Source organism: Leptonychotes weddellii, chromosome 3 (genome assembly GCF_054177405.1).
Source record: "Leptonychotes weddellii isolate Sample4059 chromosome 3, ASM5417740v2, whole genome shotgun sequence".
Taxonomy (NCBI): Eukaryota; Metazoa; Chordata; class Mammalia; order Carnivora; family Phocidae; genus Leptonychotes; species Leptonychotes weddellii.
Window position 1 is genome coordinate 124,245,926 of NC_138371.1, and position 13,741 is coordinate 124,259,666.

Below are 13,741 nucleotides of genomic sequence, written 5' to 3' on the forward strand. Positions count from 1 at the left end.
AATAAAATCAAGCCATTTTTTAATGTACCTGGCACCATTAGAAGGTTAATTATCTCCATTGTAGTCTCTGTATTAAAGGCTGCCTGTAAAGATAACACAGAAATAGAAGGATTCAGAAAAGCCTGGAAGCTCAGGTTTTCCTCAATCTCACTGAAAGGCTATCTGGCTGTTTCAGCTAAAATGTAATTAGATAGGTAATCATTGTGATGAAAGCCAGGCATGTAAAATGAATATCAAATGGACAGGATCATGAACTTAAAATAGCATGAGAAAGCCAAATAGATTTTTATCCTGAAAAATTATCTACCCCCGCCTTCTCCCCCGCCCCCATTTTTATTTCAGGAAGAGGAGAGATGAGTATGGGGGAATAACACTTATAATAGAGGGGAAGGTTTTACCCAGCAGATTCGATTTAGCCTAAGGAACAACACAACTATGAAAACATAGTTTTAAGCTCTTAAAACCCCTAACAAAATCTTGGATGAAATGAATCAACAAACGATTCATCAAAGAGCCCCATTTTTTCTGATTGTATATAGAGAAAAAGTAACATTGGAATTAAGGCAATAACCACATGTGCAAACCAAGCACAATACCCTGACACAGTCCTTGGTAAAAAGCTCTTTTGCTTAGGTGGTGGTTGATATTGCTGCATGCAGGTCACTTACTGAAGGATATGCTTCATTTATTTAAAAAATCCCTCCTACTGGCCCACGATGGCCAGAAGAAGCTTTCGGTAATCTCCACTTGTGTCACTTGCAATCATTGTGCCCAGGGTCTTCTGATACATCTGACTGAACATCTGTTTTATTTGTACAAGATCAATCTCACTTCGAGTGACCACAATCCTGACCAGGGTGGATCTCAACATTCACCAAAGAAAAAAGATTTAAGCACATTCATAACAGTTCATGAGTGTAATTTAATAGTACAAGTATTGTGATGGTTAAATTTTATGCATCAACTTGGCTAGGCCACAAGGTGCCTGGACATTTGGCTAAACATTATTCTGAGTATGTCTGTGCAGGTGTTTCTGGAGGAGATGAATATTTGAATTGGGAGACTGAGTAAAGCTGATGGTTCTCCCCGATGTGGGTGGGTCTCACCTAATCAGTTGAAGGCCTGAAGAAGACAAAAACGTTGACTCTCTTGTAAGGACGAGAATACTCCTCCTGCCTGGTGATCCTGAACAGGGACATGGGTTTTCCCAGCCTTCAGACCTTCAGACTTGGACTAGAACTGTATTATCAGCTCTGCTGTATCTCCACCTTGCCAACTACAAATCTTGGGACTTGCCAGCCTCCATAATCCCATGAGTCAATTCCTTACAATAAATCTCTTTCTGTCTCTCTCTCTCTCTCTCTCTCCTCCCCCTCCCTCTCCATCTAGCTATCCAGCTATCTTCTAGCTATGCTATTGGTTCTGTTTCTCTGGAGAACCTGACTAATACAGGTTTATATTGATATCTGTGTCCAGAACTCTATAGGCAAGTGACAGAAAACTGTACCTACATTGCCTTCTGTAAGTGGCCATTCTGTAGGTACATGGCTTGGTTTTAATCCTGGCTTTATACACTGGTTCAAATAATATCAGGATCAATTTTCCTGATCTCTCCATTTCTCAACTTTGCTTTCTCTGAGTAGACTCTACTCTCACACAGACTTTTCCCTATTAGTCACAAGATGGCTCTTCTAAATTCTTATCTGAGGTGGAAGTGGGATGGGAAGTAAGTTGCCTGTCATCTGGAGCAAAAGCTTCAAAGGTTTTGTTTTGTCTCAGTAGTTCTGGTTGGCCCACACGCACGTCTGTATGTGGCCAACCAAATTTAATACTGTTGGGGGACACCTGGCCCTGAGAGCATCTGTTATGTCCCTGCTGGGTGTGCCCAAGCTGAGCAGCTCTGGAGCTAGTCACGTGGGCAACCGAGTAGGTCAAGGACCTATAGTCTGACTATCGTTTGCATGGGGGGAGTAAGGAGGAAAGACTGACTTGTTGCTGGCAACAGTGTTCTCTGCTGGCTCAGAATGTACTGGGCTCTGGGCTCTGAGTTTCTCTGCTGTAACACAACCCACTATTTGTGCCAATGTCATCTCTCCTTCTTTGCCACCCTGTGGAATTAGAGCTTGGAGACCAAAACAAATATGCTGACACTTTAGCTACTGTTTTTGCTCTGAGTAATAGATATTGTGTGTGTGTGTGTGTGTGTGTCTGTCTGTCTGTCAAAGAGTCTTATGTTCTCTGTAAGCATCCATGAAATAGTAGCAAGCTAATTTGCTTTCTTGCAAGTAGGATAAAATCTCAGAGCCTTTATGGTTCTTGACAGATGTGCTAATTGACTTATAAACCTCAAAAGCCCTGCTCCAGTGCATCTCCACCTGGGACACATTGACTGAGATGAGAAGGAGGAGGTCTCCCAGAGGAAGAATGGGCACAGATAGGAGAAGATGGGCAAAAAAGATGGCAGGCAGGGCAAAAATGGCCAACTGTGCCAACTTGCCCACGTGTGCCCTGCCTCCATGCTTCCACCTCTATCTAAGATGTGGTATGTCTTAACCCATTTCAACACTTGGGCAATTCCACATTCAGACCTCTTCCCTGGACCCAGGACTCCATGAAGACTTAACAGAATTCCGCAGGACTCAGACAAAGGGCCAAGGATCCCGTGGCTGCTGGTCTCTCGGAGAAGGCCACCTATGAGAAAGGAGGGACAGAACTTAATTGCTTTCTGTCATTTTAAGGAGGAACTTTTTGAAATATAATTTCAAACACAGACAATAATAACAGAAATGAAGCTAGAAGGAAAAAAATTCACCCAACTCTGCCTCCTCCCAAAAAACCAAATTATGTGGGCGCCTGGGTGGCTCAGTTGGTTGAGCGACTGCCTTTGGCTCAGGTCATGATCCTGGAGTCCTGGGATCGAGTCCCGCATCGGGCTCCCTGCTCAGCAGGGGGTCTGCTTCTCCCTCTGACCCTCTTCCCTCGTGCTCTCTGTCTCTCATTATCTCTCTCTCAAATAAATAAATAAAATCTTTAAAAAAAAAAACAAATTATGTTTATTTGACCCCCTTTCTAGTTCTTTTTCATATGCATACATATTGTTTATAAAATCATAGTAGAAAAACATAACACTGATATTCTTCAGTCAGTGTGCCAGTCATTTCCCCATTTTGTTACTGTTTTCATCTCGATTACTGCAAACCATTTAATGCCAAAATACGAGTAGTTACATACAGCAGATATACCATTCCCTTTTAAATGAGTATTTCAATTATTTTCCGTTTTCTTCCTAAAATAACACAAGTAAATAATATTCATGTAAGTGTGCTTTCCGTACTTGGTTTTACTTGGTTCTCCCAGCAGCTCAGCTTGGTTATTTATTCCCTGTTTACAGCTGAGGAAAGAGGGGCTCGAAGGCACTAAGTGGCCTGTTCTCAAATCTAGTGTCTGGTGACACAGGGTGATAGCTTGAGCCCAACATGGACAGCACTTCTAGATTCCATTTGTTCTGCATACGTTGGTGCTGACAGATTTTTACCTTTAGAACCTAACTGCCCAAGGACTTCCACCAACAACAGAAGTAGAGGTGTTGATAGAGAGAGCTCTTTGGCTTTCTGGGTAAAGGACCTTCACAGCTCCCTGGTAATTTGAAAATTCTGGAGAACGCTTTTGTGCCCCCTAAATATCTCAACCATTGGGGCCTGTAATGCATCTATTAGAAAAGCATTTCTCTGAGTTTGGCTGACCTTTTGGTCTTTTAAGAGGTCCTTATGAAAATCTCCCAAACATTGAGAGGGATGACTGTATAAACAAGGGTTCATTGGGCGCCTGGGTGGCTCAGTCGTTAAGCATCTGCCTTCGACTCAGGTCAGGATCCCAGGGTCCTGGGATCGAGTCCCGCATCGGGCTCCCTGCTCAGCGGGAAGCCTGCTTCTCCCTCTCCCACTCCCCCTGCTTGTGTTCCTGCTCTCGCTGTCTCTCTCTCTCTCTGTCAAATAAATAAATAAATAAAATCTTTAAAAATAAATAAATAAACAAGGGTTTGCTAACCCCAGTAAGAGATTGTTTTTCAACCCTTGATGTTAGCAGACTGTCATAGACATCTGTTGTTTCCTTAGCTCTGCACCCTACCCCCACTCTCATTTAACTGAATTGCAACTTCCTCCCAGTGACACGGGAGCAATCATGTTAGAATAATGTGATCATTGGTGGCAATCATTCCAGTGTCAGAATTGAGTAAATCGGGTCGTTCCCTGCGATTTTGGAATTGCAGAGAGGAAGAGTTCTCTCTCTCTCTCTTTAAAGGCTAATTTCACAATCTACACAGAAGGCAAAAGCAGAAACTCTGCCCAAAGACTTGTGAAGACAGGAATTGAGCCCCATTCTAAGAAACCTGTAGAGGCACAAATTGAGAACATTTTGCATTCTGTGGAGGTGTTAAATGTTAGCAATCGCTCACACGTCCTCATAGCTTGTGTAGATGCAGTTCATCATTTATTTAGTAAACACCGATTTAGAACCTGCTGTACACGGCCCTAGAGACACAGAGATGCAATCAGTCCTGTCCTCAAGAAGTTCTCAGGCTGGTGAGAGAGCCAGAAAAGCAAATAAATTATTTCAAAACATGTGTTCAGCATTCTACATTAGGTTCTGTAACCAAGGAAGGAATCTGTAACCATGGTCATGGAAGAAGGGGAAACCAGCAGGGGGTCAGGTGACCTTCAGGGAGGGGTTGCCTTTTGAGTGGTAGTCCTTGCTCCACGAGTGGGAATTGTCCCATGGAAAGATATTGAGCATATAGTGTATGAGTTTGGGCAAGTACGATGCTGTGTGTGAGGAGAATAGGGTGTGCATATGTAGGGAGTGTTTGGTGGAAAGGCTTGCAATCTGTGAGGTTGCACCTCAGGGTTCATGGTGGGAAAATTAGCACAGGGCACATAAAGACAAGGAAGGGCCAACCTGGGATGGACCTTGTGCTCTGGGCGAGTAGATTCCATCCCGTTTGGGAGGGTGATCATTTTGAAAGCAGGTGAAGAATGAGGGGTTAAGCCCATAGGCTCTGGAACCCCAGCTCTGATGCCCAATAGCCATGTGACCTTGACCAAAGTGATGATCCTCTATAAGCTGCTACTTCTTATGTACAAACTGGTACTCTTAATGGCATATATCAAAAAGGCTTCTGGAGAGGTGTGCCTGGCTGGCTCAGTCAGAAGAGCATGTGACTCTTAATCACAGGGTCGTGAGTTCAAGTCCCATGTTGGGTGTAGAGATTACTAAAAATAAATGAATAAATAAAAACTGTAAAAAAAGACAGCTTCTTGAGAAAATTAAATGCATCATGTCTTTAAAGCACTTAGCACAGTCTGACAAATGTAATGATAGCTTAATACAAAGTGGATACTATTAGGAATTTGAGTAGCAGTAGATTGAAAGCTCCAGCAGGAAGTAAAGAAGCTCAGATTGTATCTAGAATCTCCCAAGGAGGAAAAAACTATCATCTCTCTTGGAGAGAAAGCCTGAAGATCTTGCTCACTGGAGACTACTTCAAGTACTCATTACTAATGATCTGGGAAATGTGTTTCCAAGTAGCTGGGTAAGAGAAAACAATTAGGAAAAACAGTGAAATAATTTTATTGATTAGTCTATGTAAAGTACAGGATATAAAACAAAACACGTTTGAAAGTTGCTAAGACAATAAATCTTAAAGATTCTCATTGTAAGAAAAAAATTTTCGTAATTATGTATAGTGATGGATGTTAACTCGACTTGTGGTGATCATTTTGTAATATATACAAATGAGATCATGACATTGTACACCTGAAACTAATACAATGTTACATGTCAATTACACCTCAATGAAAAATGAAATAAAATAAAACCAAAGGCATGGTAAAGAAGGTTAAAATATGTCTTGTTTACACTGGTTTGAGCTTCATTACATTGGGGACATAGGGGAAAACCAAGATTTTCTTTTTTCTCTGGTAACTCAACAGAAGAACATGTTGGCCTTTGATGCAGATGTGTTTAGCTGATTAAAGAGTTTGCAAAATGTGGGGGAACATTTTCCTCTTTGTTAGATTGGCAAGCAACATGGAAAGAAGATTTGTGCACTGGAAAATATTGTGGGGAACTTTTGTTGTGGGATACCTTTTGGAGGCTGAAATATTAAAATCTCATCACTACTAAGCATAATGTCTTCGGGATGCCAAAACATCTAGCACGTGTTGATTGATTAGACGGCAATGAAATATTTGGCCAATGAATCAAGTTTTGTTCTACATGATGCCAAACATCTGGATATTTGGAAGCAGCTGTTTGGCATCCTATAGACCAAACAGAAGCATCATTATACTCCTGCACAATGGGGAAGGCCCTAGATTGCCTTCTGTCTGATCTGCTCCTGTTCCTAAGATCCAGTCCCAGGAACAATGTTGACCAAGGAGGGCCAGTACTAGTTTGGACCAAGGTCAAGTGGTAAAGTTGATGGAGACAGAAATTTCTCATTGGGATTCAGATCTAAGGAGTAGGCATGGGACAGGTTTATTCGGAGGATTGAAGCTCCTCATTGCAATAGTTCGGGAGGCCATGGTACACTGGAACAAGACAGGAAGTAGTGTGGAAACCAGGGCCTGGGTGATTTCTCCTGATGGTCTAGACAAAGGCACTTTGAGAAGGAGTCTGCATCAAGAGCTAATTGATTGACTGAGTTTTCATGTTTCACTGAGTCGATGGCATGGTATGACGGAAGGAGCCCAGGATCAAGAGTGAAAGGAACTGGACTCTGTTTCTGGCTCCACCATCAGGCTGCACATACAAACATGTGCAAACTCTCTGAAACTCAGCCTTCTATCAGGTAAAATAAAGATGATACTGACTGTCTCACAGGACTGTTGAAAAGTTCACTGACATGTTTGTAAACGGTAAAGTGGTATAAAATGTAAATTATCATTAATAGATTTTTCATTCCCATCTTTTGATCTCATGCAAAATTTAAAATAGCTAAAATTATGGGAGAGGTGGCTATAGGTAAGGATATTTCAGAGAGTCCTGGTGGGAATGGGTTGTTCTGAAAGGTGCTGGGAGACCTCAGAGGAGAAAAGCTTGGGGTTTGGGGGAAAACAGACGTGGGTTTAAACTCCTGCATCAGTGCAGTCTAGTTGTGTATCCTTGGGCAAGTTTCTTCTCTTGCTTTGGTTTCCTGATTTGTGAAGTGGGGCAAAGAGTAGTAGCTACCTCAGAGAACTGTGAGCGGTGAATGAGATAATGTGGCAAAGCCCCATCCCTGGCTCGAAGCACATACTAAGATGCTGTGGGTATTAGTTTAGAGAGCTTCCTATCACTGAAAGCAGACAAGCAAAAGCAGAACCCCAGGGCGCCTGGGTGGCTCAGTCGTTAAGCGTCTGCCTTCGGCTCAGGTCATGATCCCAGGATCCTGGGATCGAGTCCCACATTGGGCTCCCTCCTCGGGGGGAAGCCTGCTTCTCCCTCTCCCACTCCCGCTGCTTGTGTTCCTGCTCTCGCTATCTCTGTCTCTGTCAAATAAATAAATAAAATCTTTAAAAAAAAAAAAAGCAGAACCCCAATCTCGTCAAGGTGTTGATGGTGTGTAAGGAGGTTGGGCGAAATGACTTCTAAACCTCCTTCAAATTCAAACTTTCGATGAGTTTCTGACATAAAAATACAAAATTGTGGGAAAGAAACCAGAAATGAATTTGATCCTTGGAAAAGGTCCTTTGGCTTACATGCAGAATGAGAAGCTACATATGAGTAAACATCAGAAACTGTTCTCCAAAGCTTTTTGCTGGCCCTGAATCCAGCCTCTCATCTAGTGAAGCCCAACACAAACAACTAGTGAGCTTGTTCACAACGTCCTGTGCTTTGAAGTGTCAGAGTTTCAACTTCTCCTGCTCTTGTTGGGTTGACCCCAGTACAAGATAAGGGAACAGAGGATCGTGTTGGCAAGTTAAAGAATGAAAACAGTAACAGCAACTTCTCAGTGTAACTGTGCCATTAGTCCTAACTCAGGTTGTAATTGCTGGCTGAACAGATAAGGTACTTCGGGCCAGAGCTATCTATGTTTCTCACTGTGCAAACAAAACACTATTCTTCTCGTTAAACTCATCTTTTAGGAGGGAGGAAGGACCACCCAGCTTTGGACGCTGAGCCCTTGTTGGAAAATCTGTGTTGTAGAGAGAAAAATTCTCCTTAGCAAATGCAAATTTCTCTTTGTCAGGGGTAAAGTTAACTGTGAAAACCTCAATAAACACCAGCAACTTTTAAATATTTTTCTTCATGTATTCTTGACTTCGTTCCTTCTTTCATTCTAGTGCTAACTACTTGCTCAGCACATTGTCAAGCCTTCTGCATGTTCTGCCAGACATTCTCCATTGGCTGTCCCAGACCCACTTTCCACCCTGCCCTGGGACCCCAGGAAGCTCACCTTGAATGGACGGTGTCACTCAGGCTCCACCGACTTCTGGTTTGTATTTGAGTTTGGCCACAGGGGAGGCAACAGCAAGAGTTAGGGGGACAGGAAGAGAGAGGGTTTAGGTTACTTATTCCTACCCCAGCCCCCATCTCACATTCCCTCCCTGAGTTTTAGGTACTGAAAATCCAGGACCTGGATTGAGCTGTTGGTACCCCTGACGTGCCTCACCATCCCTTGTACTTTCTCTTGACCTTGCTCCTGGTTTTGTAAATAATCCATTAAACAGTGGCCCTTCAGAGTATGCTGTATGTTTTTTGCTGTGACTCTAATATATACATGCTTACTTCCAATGGGCCATAACCAAAAAGGACATAGTCGCTTTGAGGCCAAGCCAGTAGAGAGCCAGTGTGAATCCTCCCTTCATCAGGAAGCAAAGACCTCCAAGATGTCAGAGCTGCTGTTTGGAAATAGCCCAGGATCTTGAGCACCCTTGGAGGAAAGCCACCTGCCTCACCTCAGACTGTGACATGAGCAAGAAGTAAACTTTTGTGAGGTGAAGCCACTGAAATATTGGGGTTTATTTGTTACTGCAGCAGAACCTATCATATCCTGACTAATCCTCTTATTTAATTTAACCCTTATCCCCCATCCTATTAAGTAGATATTAATGTTAACCCTCATTTTATAGATAAGAAAACTGATGCAAAGTGCCTAAGTAACTTGCAACAATACCACGAGCAGCAGAACCAGATCTTTCAGACTCCAAAGCCTAGCTTCTACCAGAGCATGGCATAGTTTCCCCCTAAACCATACTCCTTTGTGTGGGATCAGGGGAATGTCTTCTTGCCATGTGTGGGAGGATGAACTTTCTGTCAGTGAGTCTTGCAAATGAAATGGTATAAGCCCAGGACAGGTCTGCTGGCCAGGCAGATAGTATATCCAACAGAGGTTGAGGGAACTTTCCTGAAGCTGATGAAAGATGGGTAGAGAGCCCCTCAATACCCTTGCTCACCTTCCCTACATGGAAAAGAGGGATTTAGGAATTTTTTTTCTTGTTGAGGCTTATAACATTATTCCTGTGGAAGTATCACGTTTTCCCATTCTTCTCTAGAATGAAAATGATAGCTCTTTCTTTATTATGCCCATTTTTAGCAATTTATGTATTTTTTTAAGATTTTATTTATTTGAAAGAGAGAGAGTGAGAGTGCAACAGGAGGAGGAGAGGGAGAGAGACAAGCAGACTCCTTGCTGAGTGTGGAGCCCAATGTGGGGCTCGATCCAGACTCTGAGATCATGACCTGAGCTGAAATCAAGAGTCAGTCACTTAACCGGCTGAGCCACTTGGGCGCTCCAGCAATTTATTTTTAAAATATGATTCTTCCGGGCCCCCGAGTGGCTCAGTCGTTTAGGCGTCTGCCTTCAGCTCAGATCATGATCCAGGGTTCTGGGATCAAGCCCCGAGTTGGGCTCCCTGTTCCTTGGGGAGCCTTCCCCTCTCCCTCTGCCTGTTGCCCCGCCCCCCCGCTTGTGTGCTCTCTCTCTCTCTTTCTGTCAAATGGATAAATAAAATCTTTACAAATAAATAAATAAAATATGATTCTTCACTGACCTCTACCTCTGAAACCAACAATACATTATATATTAATTAATTGAATTTCAATTTTTAAAAAATCACTAGCATGAAAATAAAAATAAAATAAAATGTGATTCTTAATGTACATAAAGCCACTGATTGTGCAAACTTAAAAATGGTTAAAATGGTGACAGATGATAGCTACCCCAGTGGTGAGCACAGCATAACATATAGAGTTGTTGAATCACCATGTTCTACACCTGAAACTAATGTAATGTGTGTCGACCATACCTCAATAACAAATTTTTTAATACTAATGAAGTAAAGGACAAAATAGCACCCCCAAAAAATGGTTCCAATTGGAAGATTTATGTTATATAAGTTTGGCCACAATAGAAAAAAAAAACAAAACTGTCTTAAAAATATGATTCTTCATTTTCGATTGATTAAAGTACAAGGCTGCATCTTTGCCATGGATTGTTTGCTTTTGAAATGCATGTCCAGCACATTTCCAGAGTGTCATTATCAGCTGGAGGAAACAGGCTTTGTCACCGGCAGGAAGAAATCATTGACTCTAGGTCAGAGCTGTCCCTTGCAGTCAACAGTGATGACTGTTTCTTCTGTTACCAAAGGAAATTCAGCAACACAGTGACTTCTGAAATTTTGTGCATAGGAAGGAAAAGCCAAAGGAGCACTTGGTGGCCCAAGCCGGAAATGTGACCTATTGAGCTTTTCTGAGGCAATGAGGTCAGAGAAATCCTTTACCCTCCTAAGCTGGATGTGCTAAGCCTCAGCAGTTTGCTTTCTGTGGCTCTGTTGAGGACGAACTCAAAGGTAAAATTTCGATCCCAGTGTCCTGTGCTCATACCCGTGCAAACATCCTGTCCTGAAAGACTCGCAATCACCAGCAAAGCATACCTTCTGTGGCCTGCAGAGGACTTGTCTGAGGGCTTCTTAGTTCCAAGAGCCTTTGCCATTTGGGTTGAAAGCCTTATTGCCTTGCAGCTGAAACTGCATCACTTGGAGGCTGTCAAGCCTTGAGCCAGTTTTAATGTTTCAATATTGACAGTGCTATAGTTTGTGGTAATGAGCTTTTACTCTGAAAGAGATTATTTTTGGTAGCCCTCGCTGCCCAAAGTGTGGCCCACAAACCAGCAGCCTTGGCATCACCTGGGAACTTGTTAAAATGTTGAAACTTGGGGTGCCTGGCTGGCTCAGTCAGTTAAGCGTCTGCCTTCAGCTCAGGTCATGATCCCGGGGTCCTGGGATCGAGTCCCGCACCGGGCTCCCTGCTCAGTAGAGAGCCTGCTTCTCCCTCTGCCTGCCGCTCCCCCTGCTTGTGTGCTCTCTCTCTCTGTGTCAAATAAATAAATAAATAAATAAAATTTAAAAAGAAATGTTGAAACTCAGGCTCTACCCCAGACCCCCTGAAAGAGAATCTGCATTTTAACAAGATTTTAGACAATTGGGGGTTTTGAGAAGCACTCCTGTAACCCACAGATCATCAAGATCAGTGTATATTACTCCATGGGCAGAGCCTAGTTCAAAAGGATGGTTAAGGCAGGACGGAGAGTCAGCGTTGTGAAATATTTACTGATGGTTCTTTGTGTACCAGGCTCATGAGAGCAGAGGAAATTTGTATTATATCCCCTTTTAACACTCCTTCCTCTCAGATATCTCATGAGATCCTGTTCTATTTTGCTTCTTCAGCCTAGCTCTAAAGAAGCTGGTAAAGTCATTCATGCTACAGTAAATTAACGGGAAGATCCATTTTCATTCCGTCAAAACCAAACATTCTTGAAGTGCCTGCTAGGCACCAGAGAGCGCTCTACAGGAAGAAATGGTGAGCGACCAAAACAGATCGACTTCTCTACCGTACATCTAGAATGGAACTAGCTATGGACTTGGGAGAGCTGGGTAGGTAGGGCTTAATTCTCTGTACTCTTCTAGTTAAGAAAGACTGGACAAAGGCCCAGCTCCCTCACCTGCCCGCTTTAGGTCCATCTTCCAGGTTCAAGTTTCCATGCTAATCAATTCTAGGAAGCTCCCAATTCCTGACGTCGGGAATGTGACCTCGCACTGACAGTCCCAGAAAAATTCTCTTGGATAATCTGGTGGTAGCAAGAAAAATGGATTGCGGAGAAGGGGGCCTAGAGGCAGGGAGAAAAGTGAAGAGGGTACTACAAAGGCTCCCAGTATTTTTACTGGGAGTAAAAGGAAAAAGGAAGAAGAGAGGGTGGGGAGAGGAGGGGGGATATCCTTTGGGGAGAAATTCACCAGAAGTTAGGAATTAGCCACCCGGGCACCAGGGTTGGGGCGGGGGATGGGTTGGAAGGAGAGTGTGGAAATGGGATGGTTTCTGCATTTGTAGCCTGTGTGGTTGGGGCTGTGGGAGGTGCTAACACCAAGATGAAGAAGGGAAGACAGCAGGAGAAGGAGCGAGTTGAGGGAGGAGGAGAATATCTTGTAGGCAGTTAGCTATATCAGTCTTTAGGAAATCAATTTAAAAAAAAAGAAGAGCTAACCGGTAAACATAATGATTGACAGGGAGATGCAGTGGAGGAGTAAGCCGTTTGTTTTTCTAAGTTCAAGAGCAAAATAAAGGAATACACCCTTCTAACCACCTGCAAGCTCAAGAAGGGTCAGGTCAGCTGTGCTCGCTGTCTTTCCTCCTGGGAGCAGGGCTCAGGCACTCCATCCTGTCCCCACTACACTAGACCACGTGCTCCTGCCACACCACCTCGAGAGGCTCCTCACCCCTGGCCAGGATGAGGAGTGGGATGTGGTTGCCCAGGCCCCATTCCTTGCTGTCCCTGGATCCAGGCTAGGAGCCTTTGGTTTTGGGGCTTTCACGCCAATCCCTACAGGAAATAGGAGAAAAGAAGTTGGAGCAAGGATAAAAAAGTGGTTTCTTGGGTAGTATTTTTACTGGGAGTAAATAGATTTTCTAAACGATTCAGCTTGGTGCTTTTCCTGCACACCAAAAGTGCCCTCTTGGGAATTAAACGGGAAGGGAAACTTAGTGGCTGACTCTTTTGAGTGTAAAAACAAAGGGAATCTTAATAATGAAAACGATGTTATGCATTTTCTTCCTGGATTAATAGACGGCTCTGTTTTTTTTTTTCTTTCTTTTAACTTTGTTTTGTTTTTGTGTTTTGTTTTGTTTTACTTCTTTATTCTTATTTGCCCTTCTCTTGGGACCAGATCTTGACTCTGCACAAAATCCTTTGTATTTATACTGCAGCCTGTGAGGTCTCCTCATTGCTCCGGAGAATGAAATCAGATACTCCAACTGTAGGTATTGTGAACACGAGCCTACAGAACTCAAATGAGTTCCAAATGCTGCCCTGTGCAAGATAAATAACAATCCCTTGCACTAAACTGGATATAGGATCTATGTAATATTTTATGCTGAGAAATACATTGTCACGAACCTGGCAAATACCTTGTAGTTTCTCAGTTATTTTCTCAAATGATATCCATATTCATTTTTCTCCTCTTTGACAAAGAAAAAAACACTTGACCATCACTTCTGTAGTACTCAGCCTTAGTCTTCCTTAGAAGGTCTTGTGCAGCACAGAATAATCCCGACATTTTGTTTCAGTGAAACTCAGTAATAAAAGGACTAATCTGAAGAGTTCCATTCAAGTAGCCATCTTCTACCCTCAGTTACTAGAGTAACTCAGGCAAGAGTCATTTCTTCAGAATTTATCAGAATAGTTCTTGTAATGTGGTGATAGTTT